Here is a 24,498-nt window from a genome sequence, read left to right on the forward strand (position 1 = left end):
CTGAAAGAAGAAGTTAAGATCACAAGTTCTAGATATATGGTGGGGATCAGGAAAAGAATGATACAATCAAATGTTTATTTATTAGAAAAGAGTTAGAAACAATTAATTAGAAAAATATTTTATAATTTTTTAATTTGAAACACTTAATACATTATAGTATTTTCTGTACAATACATTTTGAATTTTGCATTAAATAACAATTTTGTTGTTGTTTAGAGTTATTTAATGATTTTATTGAAATGTACAACATAATAACTTTATTATAATAGTCTAATAATTGTAAAACTTTCTGCTTAAATAGTAACTTAATTTTTAATGCCTTTCTTTATATAACTATATCATTAGATGTATACACATATATGTATGCATGTGCAGTTCTTGGTAGTAAAATGTCATTTGTTTTAAAACACAATAGGCCAGGTGCACTGGCTCACACTGGTAATACCAGCTCTTTGGGAGTCTGAGGCAGGAGGATCTCTTGAGCGCAGGATTTAGAGACTAGCCTAGGCAATACGGTGAGACACTGTCACTACTAAAATAAAATAATTAGACAGGCATGGGGGTGCACACCTGTAGTCCCAGCTACCCGTTAGACTGAGGCAGGAGGATTGCCTGAGCTCAAGAGTTTGAGACTGCAGCAAGCTATGATCGTCACTGCACTCCAGCCTGCGTGACAGAGTGAGATCCTGTCACAAAAGCAAAAACACATACATACAAACAACAGTAAAAAAACACACTATTGCCTTTCTGACTTTGAGGGGGTAGGGATCATATTGCAAGGACATCCTCATCCATAAATTTCTTAATTATGTTGCTGTTACTTTGTCAATATTCTTTGAAGGAAAAGATAAAATAATTTTCTGCTGGGTTCAGATGCATGAGAGGACAGCCTATTTGGAATGCTAACATAGCTTGAACCAAACTGGGGTACTATTAAAGATGTTCTTGAGGGAGTTAACATTAACTCAGAGTCTACTTTTGCTCAGCTCAACGTTAAATGTGAAGCCATCTTCTCATCTCACTTTCTAAGTTTTCTTTAGACTTTAACTACCTGGTGGGTACCAAATTAAAAATTGTAGATTAAAACTCTTTTCTGATTGTAGGACAAGACAAACAAGACCTTTCTAGCATTTTCAGGTGCTCATGTCACTGATGCCTCAAAATAAACTGAGTCATATATATTGCTTAATTCATGCCCTGAAATAAAATTTGCTTTGGCTCTTGTATTGCTGATTTCATTGGTAGACATCACTATCCATTCAATCAAGCCTGAAAGCCAGACATCATCTTAGATTACTCCTTGTGCTTCACATTTGACATCAAATTAATTACAAAGTACTGATAAGTCTGTTTTCTAAATATACTTCGAAGACAGTTATTTCTTTTCTCCTTGTTGCTGTTTCCTTACTTGAAGTTCATCCGACCTTTTACTGGACACAAAGAAGTAACCAAGAGTGATCTTTCAAAAAGCATATTATTGATTATGGTTCTCCTTTTTAAAACCCGTAATTGACTATTAGCTCCAGAATAAAGACTAAATACTTTAAAATAAGACATGTCCCATTCATCATGTGACCTGTCTTCAACTTCACAATTTTTCACTTTATGTTTTCCATTCTTTCATGATTACCTTTGTGAATGTTGTTCATATTCTTATAAATATTGAGTACCCACTATGTTTTAAACATAGCTCTAGGCATTGATGATACAGAATGAACAAAAGGTAATTAAACTTCCTAGTCTTCTAGTGCTTTCAGTGTAATTCTGACGAATATGCCTTTTTTGCAGACATAAGAAATGTCTATAAGAATTTCAAAATTCATCTTAAATATAACCTCTATGTACACCTTCTAAACCTTCCAGGAAGAATATCTGGTTTTTTATGTGTGCGTGTATCATAATTGCCACAGTGCTATATTATGGCATGTTACTTTGATTCTGATACTTCTGTCTCCTGAAGTAGAATGTGAATTATTTTTTGTCATTCATTGTGTGTTTGGTGACCAAACCATTGAATTTCTACTTCAGTGCCTATGTACAGAGTTTCTTCTATTATTTGTTGATTTAAATCTTAACTTGAAATTTTACTACTTTTATATCAATTCATAGGGCAATTATCCATCATCCCCATTGTCATTATCATCATTGTAGTGGATACTATGCTTGATTCTCCAACATCCATTCCCAACCCAATAGGACTCTATGCCAGTGACAATGACCTCATTCTTTTGCTAATACTTTATGGGAATGGTTAGACCTAAACTCACTTGAGTGAATAAAATGCAAGAATAGACTTGGTTAGGGCTTTGAGGGTAAGGAAGACAAATTTTGTTTCTGTTTTCTTCAGATATGAAAAAGACAGCATATTGTCTGATTGCTCCTGGCAGCCATTTTATAATCATAAAGAGAAGCAGTCTAAGGATGAAGGTGATGAGGGAGATGAGGGGAGGGGTGTAAATACCTGGTTTCTGATGACATCCTTGAACTCCAGAATCAACTAACCTTAGGGTCTACCCTACCTCTCAATTCAATGAGACGAGGCTCTCATAATGAAGCAGAAAAGTTTCCCTGACACCTTCGATGGGGGGATCTAGAGTACATGGGCACTGGATGTAGCCGGCCACTTCAGCACTGGCAGGGGCAAACTCCACTCACTGGGACCCATTACATTTCACCCCTCGCAAGAGGGAGTGCACAGATGAGTGGGTACAGGAGTTGGGGCAAGTGCTTTTGGGTGCCGGCCAGACCAATCTCCATCCAGGGCCCTGCAGCAGTGTCTAGGAGGTGCCTGCTATCGCCGAAGCCTCAGAGGGCATGTGTTACAGTCAGCACTCTTTTAGCTTTTGCCGTCCACAGACGGCTTAAGTATTTATAGCTCAGTGGGCCCTCGGCCTTTTTGCATGAGGTGGTTGCTCTCTGCCAGTGAGGGCAGAGGGTCAGTGTGATAGCCTTTAGCATCTGCACCTGTGGCACCCGAGCTCTTGTTTAGCATCCAGGAAAAATCAGGTTGCACGAATGAATTGAGGTTTGGTGAATATGGAGGATTTTATTGCCAATGAAAGTGGCTTTCAGCAGGAAGGGGAGCTGCAAAGGGAATGGAACTGGAAGATAAGCTTCCCCGAGAGTCCAGCCTTCCCCGCTGGACTCCTCTTTGAAGCAACATTGTCAAGCCGTCACTCTGAAGTCAAGCTGCTTCTCTCTGACGTCCAACCATAGTCTCTGATGTCCAGCTGCTTCTTCTCTTCTCTGCCAGCGTAGCCTAGGGTTTTTATGGGTACGGGATGGGGGTGCTGGGTGGGGGGTTATGGGTGGTTTTGGAAAAGGCAACATTCCAGTGGGAAAAAAGAAATGTATGTTCTCACTTTGGGCTGCTGTTCCAGGCTTGAGGGTGGGGCACTTGCCAGGGGACTCGCCCTCTTCTGCTCAGAATTTGCCTGCCTCCAGTCCCTATCAATAATCTTACACAAGATAATACATGTGCATTTTGTTTAAACTGAATCTTTTTTTCTGTTTCTCATATAGAAAACATTCTAATAATAACTTTCAACAGTGAGTTTTAGTGAATTACAAGTACTCCACTAAGTGACTTTCATTCAGTATTTCATTTTCTCTCAGTAAGACTGTAAGTTGAATAGTTGAACTCATATTCTACAGATTTGGAAATGCAAGCTTGGAAAAGTTAAGTTCTTGTGACTGAACAAATTACAGAGCCAGGCTTTGAATCTAAGTCTTTTTCATTGCAAATCCTATGTGCTTAAGATTATTGTAAGTTCAGTATAAAAATTCCTCATTTTCAGAACTAGAAATTGATATGTAATTGGAAAATTTATGTATCAATTGTACACATTTAAATGTAATATTTGGATGTAGTAGCTTCTAAATATATTTAATTTGTTTAATAAAAATTTGTTAAAGTCTTAATTTACTTGAAAATTGATTTAGACAATTTTTACAACAATACAAGTGAAAAAATTTGTTCATTCCTTTACTCACCACATATTTACTGAGCATCTTTCAGGCTATGTGCAGGGATTATGATGAACAAGATAGTTATGACGCCTGCCTTTAAGGAGTTTATATTTTAAAGGATTTATATAAATGCTAAAAATGCAAAGCATGTCATGTAAGACTATGATGTTGTATCCTTTTCTCTAATTTAGAGATGGCAAATTATCGGAATGAATTTTAAATGCAAAGGCATTTAAATGATCTTTTGTCAATACAACTTTTACAAGTATTTTCTTAAGTCCAAAAATATTAATGTAGAAAAACGATGTTTTGATTTATAGGTAAATAATTTACAAAATTTGCCTTTTGTTCTGACTCCTCAGTAATTACTCTAGCCTCTTTCTTTAGTGCCGGCATCCTAAATTTCTCTTTTTACACAGTATGACTAATTATCAGTGAAACAGCATGATGAGTCCCTGGAGTAACTGATATTCATATGCATTTTCCCTCTGGTACCTCAAGCATTGCTTCTTCTGCAGCCTAGCATTATACATATTAAGTTCTGAAAGAGTGGTTTCTTCTTTGTCAGAATAATTTCTGTGCACTGAGTCATCTACTTTTTTTTGACAATTTATAGATGCATGCAATTTCTTGTGGGTGGGAAGATCCTTTCTTAAACTTCCAATAATGTAGCTCTAGTAATAAAACAAAACTAAAACGTGAAATTATGAAGAAAATTAACTGTGCATGGATTTATACAGAGAGGAAAAACATGCTGAAGGAAAGAGAATCTTCAAAATATATTGACTGATAAAGATATTGATAAAGATGTAGCGCAAGAATATCATTAATTCCCCATCCTTACTTTCAGCAGAGCCTAAAAGATCTCTAGAGAAATTCATTTTGATAAGTGTTTCTCTTCTTTGGGTTTATCTTTTAGGTCAGGACCATTATCTACAGATGCCTGATTGTTTCAAACCTCTCTATACATTTTTATCAACTTTCATTAGGATATTTTTCCTTGCCTTTTATTTCTCTTTAAACTGCAGAACACTTGATTTTCCCATCTCCATTGTGATTTCTCACTTTCCTCCTAGGTTGACATTTAGGGACACTGTGGAGTGTTACAGGTTATTAGGCATGAACAGGGCAAGAGCGGGCTTTTCTCCCACATCCACTAGGAATATTAGGTGGTGGTTTGACAATTATCACACTGCCTCTTTAAAAATGATAATTCAGCAGCCCCACCTAGGCCACCAGGGAGAGACAATTTCCTGATGATCCAGAGCTGTTAACATTAAAGTGTTAATAGAATGCAAGTGCCAGGGAGAAGCAAGTTCCTGGACATGACCATTAAGAGACAAAACGTTGGAATATGACTTTCCAGGGGCACTCTACCAGAAAAGGGAAGAAAGCCTCAGATGCACATGTGTGCAGCTTCCTAAACAGACTGCTCATGCTCACTTCCCAAGAGCAAGGAGGGCACTGTGCATGTGAGCAGCCCACCCTAAGGGAAGAATCATGGGAAAGGGCTGCAAGATGCCAGCCTATAAAGTCCTAGGATCACAGTTAAACACCCCAAGTCACCCGCTAGGATCTCTTTTAAGTGTTCTTTCTTTTCTTTCCTGCTGCAAAACTTTTTAATAAACGTCCACTCCTGCTCTGAAACTTGCCTCAGTCTCTTTCTGCTTTATGCCCCTCAGTCAAATTATTTCTTCTGGGGAGGCAGGAATTGAGGTTGCTGCAGACCCAGATGGATTCACCACCAGTAACTCAGATACCTTCTACCATAACAGGAGGACTGGCAGGCAACAAAGTGAACATTGAACACACACTCCTTTCCTCTCTGTCCTAAAATAAGCTGTAAATCAACTAACCAATAGCATAAAGTTCTTGCTTTTAACTACTGGCTGGCTTCAGAGATTCCCGTGAATTTTCTTCAGATTCAAATCAATGTTTCCTTGCTTCTTGAAAGAACTCTAAAATTGAGTGAAAAGAATGGTGGTAACTGAAAACGGCGACTGTATTAGCATGCTATCCCTACGATAACTTGCTTTTCATTTCCTTCTGAAAGAAAGGAGCAGAACCCGTCACTGTATCTCTGGATTTTTTGCCCTATTTTTAATGAGCATCTACAAGAAACCCTAGGAAGCCTGTTATTCCTAAGACTAACCAGCACTAACAGCAAAGAAGGGGAAATTTCTGGCATCTGTCCAGGACAGCTGTGAAAAGTTTGTTCCTCCTGACACCACATTTACAAACACACTGGGTAAGGTTTCTCAAAGTGCTCCAAGGTATAAAGGGGACTTTGATACCAACTGCATAAGAATCTTTGAGGATAGGCTTAGGATTGACTTGGCAATGCGGGCTCTTTTTTGGTTCCATACGAACTTTAAAGTAGTTTTTTCCAATTCTGTGAAGAAAGTCATTGGGAGCTTGATGGGGATGGCATTGAATCTATAAATTACCTTGGGCAGTATGGCCATTTTCATGATATTGATTCTTCCTACCCATGAGCATGGAATGTTCTTCCATTTGTTTGTATCCTCTTTTATTTCCTTGAGCACTGGTTTGTAGTTCTCCTTGAAGAGGTCCTTCACGTCCCTTGTAAGTTGGATTCCTAGGTATTTTATTCTCTTTGAAGCAATTGTGAATGGGAGTTCATTCATGATTTGGCTCTCTGTTTGTCTGTTATTGGTGTACAAGAATGCTTGTGATTTTTGTACATTGATTTTCTATCCTGAGACTTTGCTGAAGTTGCTTATCAGCTTAAGGAGATTTTGGGCTAAGACAATGGGGTTTTCTAGATATACAATCATGTCATCTGCAAACAGGGACAATTTGATTTCCTCTTTTCCTAACTGAATACCCTTTATTTCCTTCTCCTGCCTGATTGCCCTGGCCAGAACTTCCAACACTATGTTGAATAGGAGTGGTCAGAGAGGGCATCCCTGTCTTGTGCCAGTTTTCAAAGAGAATGCTTCCAGTTTTTGCCCATTCAGTATGATATTGGCTGTGGGTTTGTCATAGATAGCTCTTATTATTTTGAGATACGTCCCATCAATACCTAATTTATTGAGAGGTTTTAGCATGAAGCATTGTTGAATTTTGTCAAAGGCCTTTTCTGCATCCGCTACCTGACTTCAAACTATACTACAAGGCTACAGTCACCAAAACAGCATGGTACTGGTACCAAAACAGAGATATAGATCAATGGAACAGAACACAGCCCTCAGAAATAACGCCGCATATCTACAACTATCTGATCTTGGACAAACCTAAGAAAAACAAGCAATGGGGAAAGGATTCCCTATTTAATAAATGGTGCTGGGAAAACTGGCTAGCCATATGTAGAAAGCTGAAACTGGATCCCTTCCTTACACCTTATACAAAAATTAATTCAAGATGGATTAAAGACTTAAACGTTAGACCTAAAACCATAAAAACCCTAGAAGAAAACCTAGGCATTACCATTCAGGACATAGGCATGGGCAAGGACTTCATGTCTAAAACACCAAAAGCAATGGCAACAAAAGCCAAAATTGACAAATGGGATCTAATTAAACTAAAGAGCTTCTGCTCAGCAAAAGAAACTACCATCAGAGCGAACAGGCAACCTACAAAATGGGAGAAAATTTTCCCAACCTACTCATCTGACAAAGGGCTAATATCCAGAATCTACAATGAACTCAAACAAATATACAAGAGAAAAACAAACAACCCCATCAAAAAGTGGGCAAAGGACATGAACACACACTTCTCAAAAGAAGACATTTATGCAGCCAAAAAACACATGAAAAAATGCTCACCATCCCTGGTCATCAGTGAAATGCAAATCAAAACCACAATGAGATACCATCTCATACCAGTTAGAATGGCAATCATTAAAAAGTCAGGAAACAACACGTGCTGGAGAGGATGTGGAGAAATAGGAACACTTTTACACTGTTGGTGGGACTGTAAACTAGTTCAACCATTGTGGAAGTCAGTGTGGCGATTCCTCAGGGATCTAGAACTAGAAATACCATTTGACCCAGCCATCCCATTACTGGGTATGTACTCAAAGGACTATAAATCATGCTGCTATAAAGACACATGCACACGTATGTTTATTGCGGCACTATTCACAATAGCAAAGACTTGGAACCAACCCAAATGTCCAACAATGATAGACTGGATTAAGAAAATGTGGCACGTATACACCATAGAATACTATGCAGCCATAAAAAATGATGAGTTCATGTCCTTTGTAGGGACATGGATGAAATTGGAAATCATCATTCTCAGTAAACTATCTCAAGAACAAAAAACCAAACACCGCATATTCTCACTCATAGGTGGGAATTGAACAATGAGAACACATGGACACAGGAAGGGGAACATCACACTCTGGGGACTGTTGTGGGGTGGGGGGAGGGGGGAGGGATAGCTTTAGGAGATACACCTAATGCTAAATGACGAGTTAATGGGTGCAGCACACCAGCATGGCACAGGTATACACATGTAACTAAACCTGCACATTGTGCACATGTACCCTGAAACTTAAAGTATAATAATAATAAAATAAATAAATAAATAAATAAATGAAAAAAAAATTTACACCCAGCTCCATAGTGAAATAGTTTGCATCCTAATATATAATATTCCACGCACAAATTGATTTGGAGAACTGTAAGTTCTCCATAGATAAATGGGTAAGTGATATAAATTTAAAAATGGCAATAGTTTATAAACATGAAGACCTTAATAAAAATGTAAGATAAAAAAAAAAAAATTTGAGGGTAGAAAACAAAAATCTGCTCTTAATAAGGATCAGTATCCTCAAGAGATTCTTTTGTACCTAAGTGTTAAATTTCCTGAGAGCTAATCTGTGTGCTCATAATCTTTCACCTATGAGCAGTCATTAGCATTTTCTTTCTCTGAGGCAAAGCTCCTCTGTGGGTCAATACTATTCCCTGCCATAAACCCTTGTTAAGATAAAGAGTCAAAATTAGTGACAAGCAAAATGTTGAAATGCCAGCAAAGGGTAGGATGAATGAAAAATACTTTATATTTTGGAAACAAGGACAGAGACTTGGTCTATGTCAGAATAGACAGGCCTTCTCCCATAACCAGTTGCAGAAAATAAAAACTCTCTTCCTCCCCAGTTCATCTGCATCTTGTTATTGGTCCATGAGAAATAGCAGCCCAGCCCTCAGTTTGATATGGAAACAAGTTTAGATTTGTACTTGTATTTCACAATCATTCACACATACGCTTTGAAGAATTATGTTTTTGTTAGGAGGTATTCTATCTTGGAAATCTTATAGTATAGTTGCATATTTTATGGATAAAATAATTCCTTGGCAGAAAGATTTCATTCTTGTGATGGTGTGACATAGACTGCAAAGCAATTCTCCAAATCAAAACCGAAACCACCCAGATCCAATGTGGTATACGTGCTGGGCAAAATAGTTTAGACCAGACATCTGCTGTGGAGTTGATGTGAATACATTTTTTATAAGTACAATATCTCTGTGATAAAGCAGCATGAGAATGCATAGCCTAGAGATCTTTAAGGATATAATTTAATATAAATCTTATAAACAACCAAATAATGAAATAAAACAGGAGAATGGATCATTATCTCATACTGTATAGGCAAAGCAGTATCAGTCTCTGCAATCCACAAGCTCTTTGTGTGGTGTACTCTAGTTTAGACCAGTGACCTACAGGCAGAAGCTGACATGCTAAACCATTGGAGAAGAAAGGAACTATTCCATTTGTTGGGTTGGTATAAGAGTTGACAGGATAAAAACAGGACCATACCCCAAGTATCAGTTAATTTAACTGTGCTTCTAGGGCCAGGAACACTGGTTCAGAGCTAGGGAAAATTTTGTAACAGGGACAGGCTAGAGTCAGGACAATCTAAAGACAGGGAGTCCAAGTCATCCCCCCCAAAAGTCCAGTCTTTTCAAATAAAAGCAATGGTATTAAACATTAGAAAATCTAGAAAAAGTCCTATCAATTTACCCAGTTACTCAGGAAGTCAGCTCCCTTTTTATTGCAGTCAAAGCAGTTAAGGAGCATAAACATTTTGTTAGTAATCAAATGCCTAAGAGGACATAGTTTAAAGTAAAATTATTTAATGATGTTTCAAGAGGAAAGAGGTTTTAGAGATTGGATTGACTATTTTAAAAGGTCCATTACTAAGCAAAAATCACTCCTTAGAATTCTAATAAACTGGTCTGAAATTCCTCTTTCTCAACAATGCAATCAACCCAAACACTGGCATTTTTAACTTATTATAAATCTTCAATTTTAATTCGTCAATGATTTCATAAGATAATGAGTAGCCTCTTTATTATTATTATCTAGGCTTTTAGGTGTGTGCCAAAATTCTCTCAAAGAAGATAACCTCATGGAGAGGATTAGGTGAGTTGTATGTCCTGTTTGATGCTGACCCTAAATGTCCTTTGTACCTCATTTGCAGATCCCTTCCCCATCTGCAACTGTGCCTCACAGCACAAGCACAGATGTTATCTGAGTCTTGACAGCCGGTGTCTGTGACTCACCATTGAAAAGCTGTGGAACAACATGCAATCTCCAATATGCATATTAGAAGTCAGTCAGAGAAGACCTCAGGGCTTGCTTAGGATAAGCAAACAGAGGAATTGTTCAGTGAAATGGAGGCTGAGGGTGTAGAGAACAGATGACAGGAAATATCTTGGAAAAGCAGTTTCAGAGGGCTCAGTGGGAGGGATTGGAAGGCATGCTAATGCAAGACTAGAAATCATTGGAGAATCATTGGTCAGCATGTGGAGGAAGTTATGCATAAGGAGGACAGATGATCAGGACTTGTTTAGTAACAAAGGCTAGAAAGAGATGAAGAACTAAATTATTAAGATGAGGTCTTAATTTCTAGGCAGAATTAGGCAGTGAGTTCTAACGAGGCTGGTCATCTGTGGTCAAGTTATTTTGATAGGGTCCTAAAGTGGCATCTGCCCAGTCTGTTGTTTAGAAGGAATGATTTAACTGCAGTGGTGGGAAATACAGCATCTGCAGCAGCTGATAGTGGGGAAAGTCACCAAGTGTAGCCTCCTGAACCAATCCAGCCTTGGAGTGATGCCTGACCAAAGTGAAAATTAGTTCAAGACAAGAACTCACCCTACAATGGACCTTAGTGGCTGCTGGAGTTAGTAATTTGGATACGGTGTTTAAAATTAGTTTTAGAAAAACTTTGTTTTTGTTTGTTTTTGGTGTGCATTTAAAGCATTTCACTCAAGCCCTCCCTATTTTCTATTATTTCATATTTATGAAATCTCTTCTCTCAGATAAACCATTTGATTTAACACCCACTCTCTAGCAATTCTTATTATTTTGCCTCCATTGTGCTTTGTGTGCATGTTGTTTCTGATAATATTTTGCTCTTTCTTTAAGATCCAGCTCAAACTCAGCCATGTCCATGATGCTTCTGTCCCTGGAGCCTTGCTCTCATATTTCCAACCACTGATACCTTTTATTCTCAGATATGGGAATAAATCTCTCACAGTTGTATGGTGTCTCACCAACTATATCCCTGAGTTCTTATTAAAACCATGCATTAAAATAATGTTTCTACCAAAATCTTGTTACCTCAAGTAGATGGTGATCTCTTTAAAGGGTGAATGATGCATTCTGCTTCTCCTTTTTTCCTATCAAAGTCATAGAGAATTTATATCTGATAGGGGCCATTTGAAAGGTTAGTTTTGTTCTAATGTTGGTATGTTTTAAAATATATGGCAATCTTCATAACATAAAATTTATAATATATTACTCTGCAAAATTTCATGATAAATATATATTAATAAAGTGTTCAAAAAACCCCAGTGGAAATTGCATATTAAATTTATGTTTTAATATAATGCAAAAGCAGCAGGGCTACAGTTTTTCATTTAAAAATACCCCACAGTTACCTATGATAAGGCACAGTGAAGTGCATGATATATTGTTACATAGAACTGGTAGACTTCTGACCTGATGCCACTTTAGGACTGGGTTTATTTTCCTTTTGATATAGTCATATTTTCTCATCTGACATCAAGAAATAAAACCTACCACAAACAGAACTCTTATTCGCCATGAACTGATGTAAAGCAGCTTACTACTAATGGCTGCAATGCATCATAAATTCAAAATAAATTAGTGGCCATTAAGCCACAGGCTCCCCATCATTTGTATTACAAATGATGCTGAGACATCAGGCATTACTGGAACCACCTTTCATCTGAAGAGTGATATTGATATTCTTCAGTCAGAGCACATTAAAATGATTCAATGAAATACACCAACTTTGGGAAAGATATAGCATGTTAAGCTTGTGATGAGAATAATACTGAAGTTTCCTAGGAGCAAAAAACATTTTCTTCCAATATAAAAACTATGTCTTCGAGGTAGAAGTTAAATATATCTCAAATCAAAGCAGCTTTTTAGGAACCTAGTAGTGGTGTACTATTTATACCTTAGCCGTTCACCACCTAAATCACAAAGCACAAAGGGAATGTTCAAAATTTATTCATAAGCTATAAAAGACAATTTCAATTTCATTTTTGTATCATGTTTTAAACTCTCTTCAAGATGATTTAGTTATACAGAAAATGCATTGGGCTTTATTGGTGTCATAGAAAAGGAAATGTCAAGCTGAATGTTAAGAAACTAGAGAGTAATGCATAAATGCATGAATTTATAGCAATGGATGAGATTTTAAAAAATATAGCTATATACCTAATGAAACTACTCTTTTAATGTGTTATTTATATATATTTTTTGAATTTAACATCTGAATAATATCTAGTTACAAATGAAATAGAGAATGACAATGATGTATATCATCAAAGTCCCCAAATCCACTCAACTATAATCTCAAAGGAATTTTACTATTTTTGGTCCTAATGGCAGCAGAGGCTGCCTGAAGTGGCCTCTGCAAAGGCAGATGCTGCAGTGGGGCAGGTGTGGCCGGGGCTCCACACTGTGCAAAGCCGGCAGGGGCCAGGAACAGGTGGCAGCCCCGCCCCCTACCAAGTTAAAGGGGTTGGAGACCTACACTTCCCAGTGCAGGTGCAGCTGCTGCTGCTGCTGCCTAGCCATGGCTCCAGACCTGGACATCCTGCACTCTCTGGGGCCCTGGAAGCCCCCCTGCCCCTGCAGGCTCAGAAGTGCCTGCTCCTGCTCCCTGGCCTTTCCCCGCTCCTGGTGCCTGCCCAGATTTCAGGTCAAAGTTGAAGCCGAGCCTGGGTGCTGTTGTGATCTGGCCATATGCACCTGCTTGGGGCAGTGTTGACATGCCAATCCTGCCTGGAACCCCTCTGAAACTTTGTGCATTGATGAGCTCTGGGAGGGAGGCTGGGGCAGGGATGCTGAGGGCAGCTCGGTGTGGGTCTGCAGGTGCCCCTACCTGGGTGCCATGGAGGGCATGTTGATGGTGGGAGGCAGACAGATTCCTGGGCAGAAAGGGGTGGATCCTTAGTGAAACCCCACCTTTAATCCAGAGACAGTCTGAGGCCTGGGGGTCAGACTGTCAGTTCTGGGTAGTCTGTAGACCAAAGTGAGAACTTATGGAGCTTTTTCCAGGCCCACCCATGGCTGCCCACAGACCAATCAGCATGCACTTCCTCCCTTCTGACCCCTTAAAAACCCCAGACTCTGCCAGACTCACACAGACGTCAGGATTACCAGCTGTGGGAAGGAGATACCCACTTTGGGTCTCCTCAACTAGTCAGGACGACCTGCCTGCAGAAAGAAGGTGCCCACTGTGGCTCTCCTAAGAGTTGTTATGTTGCTCAGTGAAGCTCCTCTCTGCCTTGCTTGCTCTCCAGTTGTCCATGTGCTTCATTCTTCCTGGAGGTGAGATGGGAGCTTGGGACCTGCTGAATGGCGGGACTGAAACAGTTGTAACATAACCAGGGCTGAAACACCCCGGGATTGCCATGTTCAGGTGATGAGAAGGAGAGAGGAGCTGTGGCCCTTTGGGAAGCCCTTAGTTCTAGGATCCCTGAGCCAGGGCTGTGACACCCTTTGGGGCTCTGTGGCTCCTGGCATTGCCAAGCTTCCAGGCACCATTGCATTCCCCAGTGCCCACAGTAGAAGCCGTTTGTGGTATGCCCAGTCCAGCCAGCAGCCTCACACAAAGCCGGTGACTTTGCCAGCGCCTGGAGCTGCCCACCAAACAAAAAGCCAGTGCCTTTGCCAGCACCTGGAGCTGCCCACCCTGCTGCAGCCGGCATGCCTGGCTGTGTGCAGTGGCCAGACCCCAGTGCTCACTCACACACCCCTCGCCGCTTTGCACCTTGCTCACCCTTGGCAGGTATGGGATCTGGGCAGATCCCACAAGCCGAGCACAACCTACTGGGCCAAGTAAGCTGAATGAGCCCAGCAGGCTTGAACAAAACTTGGACAAAGGCGCCACTGGTCACAGAGGTTTTGGGCTGGTGAAGCGACACCCCTAAGGATGCCATGACCCTAACCCAAATCTTCCTGTCGATTCCCTCTATAGGCCAGAAGATCCAGTGTGTATTAAGACAACTCACATTTGTTGAGTTGCACATTGAGAGTGTAAAGTTACCACTTAAATGTGTTTGCTCACCTCCCAAGAGCCCTTTTGGGTGTGTTTGCAACTTCAGGGATTTTTTTTTACCCCCACATATCAATGAGAATGAATTACATACTCTTTCCATAAAGACATTTAAAAGTGATCTTGTCTGTCAATTCATAGCAATCAGTGCTTCATATAACACCTTCTCTTTTGCAAAATTAGTGTTGGCAGTGAGAGGATAAGGAGGCCTCTAGCTATATCTAGCTCAAGAAAGCTGTCAATTTAATAAATGAGTGGGGTGAAGAACTATGCATGAAAGGAAAAGTCTGTATGGAATGTCAGTTCAACTCTTATGAAGTCCCTCAGAATGTGGTACAAAAATTAAGAACATTGGGTATTTGAGAAATTTAAGTAATACAGGAAGAAAGGAGTTTGAAACTCCCTGAGAAAGGCAAAAGTGTGAAGATGAGTGAGTTACAAGTCACAAATTAGGCTTCAGTCACATATGATCTGTGCACAGCACCCTCTCATATACCTACTTTGGCATATTTCCTTTAGAAGCCAAAAAGATTCAGGAGCCATTATGTTTTCTGACATAGTACTAAAACTATAGCATTTTTTTCCCCTTGAGATGGAGTTTTGCTCTTGTCGCCCAGGCTGGAATGCAGTGGCACGATCTCGGCTCACTTCAACCTCCACCTCCCAGGTTCAAGCAATTCTTCTGCCTCAGCCTCCCGAGTAGCTGGGATTTCAGGCATGTGCCACCATGCCAGGCTAATTTTGTGGTTTTTTTTAGTAGAGAGAGGGTTTCTTCATGTTGGTCAGGCTGGTCTTGAACTCTGACCTCAGGTGATCTGCCCACCTCGGCCTCCCAAAGTGCTGGGATTACAGGCATGAGCCACTGTGCCCAGCCAAAAATTAGCATTTTTAAGTATACTATATGCAAATAATGCTTTTCTCCATATATATGCAAATATATATATAATATATATATTTGCATAGCTCCTTTTCATTGTATAAAGACCTTCACACTTTTGTTTATCCCATTCAACCACTCACAGCAATTTGTCATTGATAAATATCACTATTTAAATGACTTAAATATCACTCAAAAATCCTTATTTTACAGTGAACAAAACAAATTCTCACATAGGTTCAAGGACTTGTCTGGAGTCACACAGCTTCTAGTGGTAGAGTTGAGGTTTGACCCTATATCTTTTGCCTCTGGGTTAAATCCTCATTACAAAATGCCATGATGGTATGAAACAATATTTGTTTATGTTTTTAAAAGGCATTCAGTCATTTTCAGAGCATTTTTCCTTGTTGGTGTGGGCCAAATGAGCTCTATGTGGAAGATCCAGGAGCTGCACTATAACCATGTTGCAGATACAGAAGTCAGGCTCAGAGAGTTTACATCATTTGAATAAGAATCACATGGCTAGAAAATAACGAAGACTGGAATTTGGCCTTTTTATTTTAAATTCAAAGTTCTTAGCCAGCAAACTCAATTAATTGAAGCTATACAGAGAAAAGTTAATGGGAGGGCTATCTGGGATTCTTATCCTACTATCAAGCACTTCAAAGCACTGAGCTTGGGGCTACCAGGCTTGCTTTCCTAGGAACTAGTCCTGTGATCTTTCACCATTTAACCTTTTTGTACTTCATTTCTATAATTTGGAAAGTGATGATCATATCCTTCTCTAACTCATAAATTGTTTGAAATTCAAATGAGGTAACACATGTAAAAGGATGCTATAAACTTTACAATGCCATACAAATGTAAAATGTCACTGTTTTCTACCACTTAACTCATGATTTTCTTAAAAGGTCTTAAGAGCAGTTTCTTATTTGATTCATAAATTTTGAACAAACATTTGAATAAAGTTAAAAAATATATACATATTTAAGCTTGAATATTTTATATTCAATTTTATTAGCAGTATACAATATTTACCATTTATTAGGTAAAAGGAATTATACCAGACCAAAAAAAAGATACTTGGCATAAACACATTGAGGACCTGTCTTGGCAGAAATTTAATAAACAAACATGTATGCTTTAGATTTTCATGATAATTTATTTTATAGAGTGACAACCTCCCCCATTTTGTTTCCAATTGACTCGGTAGTGCAAAGATCTTGATGGGTCTCAGGATAAACACTGCTATACATAATCACAAGTGGTGAAGAGACTTGAGAGCAAGTCTCTCAGAGAGCATGAAACTTTCTTAAATCTAATAACAAAGTAATACTTTAGTGGAGGAAAATAGTACTGGGCCATTCCATTCTGAAATGCAAGTATTTCAAGAAAGAGTTTCTGAGCATACAAATGCCATTTGGCATCTGAATGACTCTCAAAATAAACTAGGAAAATAAAAAGAAAAATATATGAACTTTGCATAGATACTCAGAAAAAATGTCCTCTGTCATATGGTCACCTAACTTGTCCTCCTTAGCTAAGTCAATCCCAATGTCTTTTGGTGATTTCCTTTGTTCATTACATAGCGTTATTATTATTATTATTTTTTGCTTTACCAATATTTGTACTCAGCTGCAACTATACTATGTAACAATAACCTTAATACTCATATGCTAACATATATCCCACAGTTATATTAATATACTAACATAGGAAATAGGTGGCATTTTGGAAATTCCAGTAGGTCATCATTTTAGGAGGTGTGTTGTCTGTCTTTTTTTTTTTAATTTTAGGAAGCATACCCTTTTAGAGCGGACATAAGACTATCCATGTGGACGGGAGTAGAAAATTAAGTTATTTTTGGTAGACAGTGCTAATGGAGAGGTGCCTAAATATGAGTCAGAAGTGGTTTTTTTTTTTCTTTTGTATTGGGAATCCTAAAGAACCCTGCAAACAGTGAGGAAATATGTTAGCAATAACTGATGTGGACACCTGCAAGCTAAGGCTCCAATAATTCCTGGTAGATCCTGAACTAATTTTTGGGAAGAACCTCAGTCCTGAAATTTCAAATCTAGATTTCCACAAGTGGTATGGCCATAACTGACCTCTTTGTAGACACAGAACAATCTTGCAAATGTGAAAGCTTGCAGACTACTCAGTAGAAGAATAAGAGATGCTCATTAAATTTTAATTATTTGAAAGAATGAATCCCTTCCTAAACTTACTTTTAGCTTTTCCACAAAGGCACATGACTGGATAGCACTTTCCAGGTGTAGGGTCAGCTAAATTGTCAGCAAGCCACATTGTGCTATTGAACACTGTGTTTAGCTTTTCCTGAACTCGTCATTCCACATTCAGATGCTTACTTTTGATAGGTCAATTTTAAGTGACAAATGAAGACCTATTTTAAGCCAAAAATTGATGAAACTATTATGTTTGCATGATGAGGATCCATCCCTTTGCTATATAATCTTTTTAAGAACCACAAAATCATCTATCTATGCAACTTATACTAGAATTAAGGGGTGGGGAGGGAAAGGGTTGGGCTTCTTGTAGAGAAAGATGAACCATAAAAGGCTTTAGTTTACACAGGTGCAATGAAAGGATTAAAAGCTATAAAATTATAACCAAATGATAGGAATGAAAATGTCAAAAAATAATGATTTGGGAATTAGAATAAGGCATTTAATAAAGACAGAATAAAGAGAGAGAGGCCGGGAAACCGAAACAGAGAGACTTTCTACTTTTTACTTTTGTCCCAGAAGATTTACATGAAGCATGAAGTCAAAAGGAGATGATAGGAAAGGCAAAGACAATGCCCACCTGGGCAGCATGGTAATCCGCATGATGAGTTATAATACCAATAGATTCCTTCGATGTTTATGGATTCTGTGAAATTGTGTAAATTGTATAGGCCTTAACAGTAACCTTAATACGAAGAATAAATGACTAAAAGGAAAAGTGCATACTTATTAACTCAATTATGCAAACCACACATAAATATGATTAATAAGAATGTGTTAAGTATCCAGTGACATCATATAGATGACATAACTTTCACTCAACTTAATGGCACCACTAATAATCTGAAGTGAAAAAGTATTTTGCAATTTTTCATTGATAAAAATGAATTATAACATGAAAGTTGAGACAAATTGGAAAAATCATCTCAGACAAGTATCTAGGTAGGACACCTAATTATTTGATATTTCCCACTTAAGAAGTTAATAAACTTTCAGAATTTCTAGGTTCCTATTTTCCTCTACTAGGAAAAAAAGTACGCTACAAAGTATAAAAGTGTATGTCTTTTCATGGGGAAATACAGCTGATTGTCATCCCATAGGTGTCACATAATGGCATTCATTATCTAAACATTGTGTGATGATAGTTTCTTATTTATTTTTTAAGAGAAAAGATCTTGTTCTGTCATCCAGGCTGGAGTGCAGTGGCACAATCTTAGCTTACTGCAGCCTCAAACTCCTGGGCTCAAGTGATCCTCCCACTTCAGCCTCGTGAGTAGCTAGGACTATAGCCATGCTCCACCACACTCAGCTAATTGGCTTCCAAAGTGCTGGGATTACAAGCATGAGCCACCACACCTGGATGACGATAGGTTCTTGTACTTGAAAGCTCCAATACTATTTTTGTCAGTAATCTGAAAGCATATCCATCTCCCAGGGGCAAACTCATATTGATCATTTGCCATCTTAGTTCAAGACATTATCATTTATCTGCAAATTGTTACTTGCTTAAAGAGCTGCTCACAGCCAATAGGGCCTCACTCCAGTGTGTAGCTAAAAGAATATGCACTGGATGCCAGGATGTCACTAAAGGAAGTGTTTGAACTCAGAGAATTAGCAGTGAGTGAGTGCCCATGCTCTTCCACCTGGCCCAGACCCATTATGTCCCAAATCCATGGTCATCCTAATCACCCCCAGAAGTGATTTTTTTAAACATTCAGGTTGCTGTATTAAACCCACCATGTAATACTCTGCTTTATAATTTCTACCTTTTTACTGTATGCTTTGAAGCTATTTCCATCAACTCATAGCACCCTCTCCAACCTCCTTGTTGTTATTATCTATTGGAACCTGGGTCTCTACTCACCTTTTCATACTGGCTTATGGCTAAGACTCTATCTCTGTTCCATTTCCAATCATCTTTCATAGTGACATCAGTATACACGTGGCTTCTTAAGTTTCTCAACATTTTTAAATTTCCCCTGACCTTTTGTCTTTCTCTTTTTTGTCATATTCCACCTTATTATATACTGCATGGTCATAAACTAAAATTTGTCATTAACCAATATGAAACTACCTCCCCCCAACACAATTAAAATGTAAACATCGCCCTCACCAACTTAAACTACTGTCAGTTCATTTCACTTGCTCAAATACTCTCACTATTAGCAGTTTTTTAGCCTCTCCAAGATTCCCAATATGCAAATGCTATTACTTCACTCAAACCTCCGGTATTTATCAAGTTACCCTACTTTTTGTTCCTTTGTTATAGAACTTAAATTAGATGGCTAATTCTTACAACAACTCCTTTGAAAGCATTTCTGAATTATTTACTCCTCTCTTCATGATGTTTATCTGGAAAATACCTAACCCAGGATGAACTCAAGTGCATCTCTACTAAAGACCTGAAAATTGCTGGATTAGATCACAAAACCATACTAACTGGTGCCTTTAAATTTCATGATATCAAACTTCAAATGTAATCTCAACAGTGTCCCAATGCTGCAAAATAATTTTCTAGTAATTTGGCTTTCCACAGTATCTGAGATTTTGTACACCTTTTCCTCTATCCTCTGTTCACAAGTAGCCACTGCTCCATTGTCAGCCTATGATGAAACTGTTAACGTCATCACCAGGGACTCACTCATCTTTTCATGACTAAATACCTCACTCTATCTGAATATGTAGTTTTACTCCTTCTAAATACAACATATATATATTATATATATATATATATATATCCATCTCATATTTTTAATGATCTTGCTGACAGAATTGTAATACTCAATATCAGTTGGCTAAAGTTCCTCCAACACCGGTCAGTGTTTGGATAGATACTGACAAGTTTTGCCTCATGATCACTCCTTTTGATTGTCATCCTTCTTTAAATAAGTAAATGAATTTAGTATAATTACTATTGTAATCTAGATGCTTTTAAAATTTTCTGAGGTGACTTTGCATATCTCTATTCTGATCTATTATGTATTGATCATAAAGCATAAATCTCTAGACAATCTGATTTTCAAGTATTGTTTCCCATACAATTCCTAATTTTTTTCAGATTATGTATATAATGATTACTGGGTGGTGAGTTTCTGGAGGGGCTTAGTTGAGGTTGCAACGTCTCAGGACAGGAAGGTAAGGAAAAACGTGACCTGAAACACCACAGCCAGCATCTCTGACAGCCCAAGACGGAGAATCCAAGACTAGAAATCAGATCTCCTGGTCCTTGGTTCTGTACCCTTTTAATTTTTAATGTTATTTACTAACTTGCTCACAACTAACACAATCATTATAATCTAGTGGATCAGAAACTGGTTAATAAGATTTTAGACCACATAATTCAATATCCAAGAGCAGTAAGAAAAAGAAGATTGTATGAAACAAACAAAGCTGTCTGTCATAGTACCTGAAATCAATCCAATCTTCCCCTTCTTTCTCTTTTACCCTATCCTTCATTTTTTTTCTATTTTTAAAGTGGAAGATCTACTTGAAAGCCATACACTTAATATTTCCACTAATCTACAACTAAAAACTTTATTCTGTGCTTTCAATAGATTTAAAAATATTGATTCTTTAAAAACATACATTTTGGCTACCTAAAAATAGCCATTCTTTATATTCCCAAGACCCTTCTCAAAAGAGTCTCACGTCACTTTTAATTTCAGTGTGAACGCCACTGGAATTCAGAGTAGCATTCTGATAATTTACAGGTCTAAGACAAATTAAATTAGATGTGTACTCACTGATCACTTTAACTAAAATAGCTTTAAACGTGGTTGGAGGAGAAACAAGATTGAGACTAAAAAATGCTTCTGAAATCTAACCACTGACTGAATTTTGATTGCTTCTTCATATTCCATACAAGATTAGAATGGCTTAGTCCACTTAAAGTTCAGTCTGTGACTTCCTGAGAACACACTAAACACAATGTGGCAATTTTAGTCACCTCTGAAAAAAAGATGTTATGCTGTGAACAGTGCCAAGTAAACTGTCAACACTCAAAAACTAAATTACAATAATAAGAACATGTAGGAGGCTGTTCAAGAAAAGACAAGTGAAATGTCTGAAGCCTAAGGAACTAATTTATGAGGGGTGATTAAGAGAACAAAAATGAGTAGCATGGCCAAAGAATACTAAGGACAGTGATGGAATAACTTCATATTTTTTGAAAGGCTTAAACATATTGAAAAGTAAAAGCATTTATTATTCACCAGGTAGGATAATAATGATAACACTATACAACATTTTCTTTAGCATAGTTTTCAAAATACATCTCATCTATCTTAGAGTGTTATTAAGCAGTAAAGAAGTCATTTAAAATCTATAAAATACTATTTTTGTGATGAAATACTTTGGCAGAGAAAAGTTATTTCTAATGAAAGAAACTGATGAACCATTTTTAATAGGGAAATGGAGACTGACCTAACAAGGATAAATAATTCTAAAAGAATGATAGAAGGTGCCACAAAATCCTGGAAGTTGGAAGCAGACACCCTCATCCTACCTCGCACTGACACTCCCCGAATGGCATTCAGAAAACTCCTAACTTTCTTAATCTGTAAAGTAAAGCAGTAGAGAAAAGTTTCCCTCACTTTGTAAAGATCTATGAATTCATACAATAGTGATTCAAAGTGGTAAATATTTCTTTAGATAATATTAAGTTCTATGGAGTTGAAAGTGGAATCTAGCTGTTTAACAACAAACCATACCTGTAGAATGGCATTAAGAACGCATCAAAAATAGTATTCTATACTTTTAGTTATGAACATAGCAATGAATGATTTCCAGTATCTCTGTGATTAAATTTGGATGTGTTCTTGAGGGAAAGCATTCATGCAACAATATTTTTGGAATTATACTATTATTCCTTGGTAAAGAATATCAATAGGTATCATTTTTGAGCATGCATTACGTGGCAGGAAATACACTACACTTTGCATAATTCATCTAATTTATTGGTATTTTCACAAACCAAAAATTTTCTATTATTACCTTCATTTCAAGGATAAAGAATTTATAGAGACTTGCTTTTAATGTCATCCTCTTAAATGCAGAAATTCCATATACATCCTAATTTTTAAAAAGTTATTCTTAAAAATACATAAAAACCCTCCATTTCTTTAAATCTAATTTTAATGATAATATTCCGAGTGACATCATAAACTAGTTAATCATGCTCTGTAAAATTAAATACAAAGTCACATTTATGTTTTAAACTCTAGCCTTTTTCTTTTATGCAGCTTGGCAAATATCTCATATATAAGCACCCAACTGGTTCCAGCAAGTCCTGTAGTAATAGTTACTTAGAATTATAATTGAATTTGCTAATCTGTGGTATTACTTCCAAGTAAATACATGTTGCACTTTGCACTTTGCAACATGTATTTACTTAGAAATATATGTTGCAACATGTTTTTACTTCGAAGTAATACAGCAGATTAGCAAGTTCAATTATCATTCTTTTTTATTATCTATATTGACATAAAAACCTACAGACTAATTTATTTTCTTCTTTCTTTAGTATACACCTGAAAAGTTGTATTAAACTATGACAACAAGCTTAGCTTTCAGGGGAGATACCCAATATGTCCTTTGGCTGGTGTGAAAGGTGAAAAGTTGCCCTGCTTTATCACATTACCAGTACTTTTTATTCCACTGTCACTTAATCCTCAGCAGTAGAATGAGACACACACACAAAACCTGTATTCTGCTGAGGATCTAACAGAAGCTGCTCTGCACTTGCACAGCCTTCAGGCTTCTCTGCTTTAAAGTTTCTTGGAAAGTGTATCTGACTGCTTATGGAGCTGGTGAGGTATCTAAAATATTAAAATCATATACTATACATATATAAATCGGTAGGCCAACGACATTATACATATTTTTTAATTGCCACAATTACATTTTTCATTTTGAGTTTTTATAACTTGCATGCCTGTTTAAGAATGAAAAGATGAAAATTTGTAAAATATTCACTAACTATAAGTGGGAATATACTTCTCACATGGAAGAAAAAAAGGCAATGGAAACAAAAAAAGCAATATAAACAGGGGAAAAACAGTAGAAAACAAATACGTATTGTTTTAGAATTTTGTAATAGAAAATAGCTGAAGGATTTTCAGATCTTATAAGAGTATTTGTGCATATTTACACTGTGACCTAATAATAGCACACAGAGTCATTGTGCAATGCCTTATGCCTAAATATCCCACATTTCCACATTTCATGTTATAGGAAGGAGTGAATTTTGAATATACTGTATGTTGCCTTTATACTAAAATGCTGTTTCTTTCTAAACATTTAAAACCTTTTTTATCTTCAAGAAAGTCTTGCATTTTCCCTTTCATCAATTATTCCCTTGACCATTAAGGCTGTCTTTTATTTCTTCTGTCTTCTCCCATTGCAATTCACATCTCCGTCTTTAAGAGTATCATGAAGCTTTAATAAATTTTACTTCTCTTTATTCCTAATTAAATCTTTGTTAGCACTACATCTTTGTCACCTTTGTACATCAATATCCACCATAATTCCTGGCACACAGGAGGATCTCAATACATGTTTATTAAATGAAAGAGAAAAATATGAATGAAGGAACTTGGGTTCCAAGAAAGTAAGTAACTTCTGAAAAATCACCACATTATTGAGTGGCAGGGCAAGGACTAGGATTGTCTTTCAATGTCTTATTTGATCATTATTATAATAATTTTTATAATGATCAGTTTGTTCATTCCTTCAAAAATATTGTCTACTATATGCCAGGGTATGTCTAGGAATACAGCAATGAACAAAGCAGAAGGAAAAAAAATCTCTGCTCTCATGATATTTATATTCCAGTGGGGGAC

At 37.4% G+C, this 24,498-nt stretch overlaps 1 protein-coding gene across 9 annotated transcripts in view; it reads right to left on the reverse strand.

The window, feature by feature from the left end:
* Nucleotides 1-24,498, reverse strand: part of SLC16A7 (solute carrier family 16 member 7) — a 197,511-nt gene that overhangs the window by 42,311 nt on the left and 130,702 nt on the right. The gene's annotated exons all lie outside the window — the stretch shown is intronic.

The sequence above is a fragment of the Pan troglodytes genome, chromosome 10 (genome assembly GCF_028858775.2).
Source record: "Pan troglodytes isolate AG18354 chromosome 10, NHGRI_mPanTro3-v2.0_pri, whole genome shotgun sequence".
Lineage (NCBI taxonomy): Eukaryota > Metazoa > Chordata > Mammalia > Primates > Hominidae > Pan > Pan troglodytes.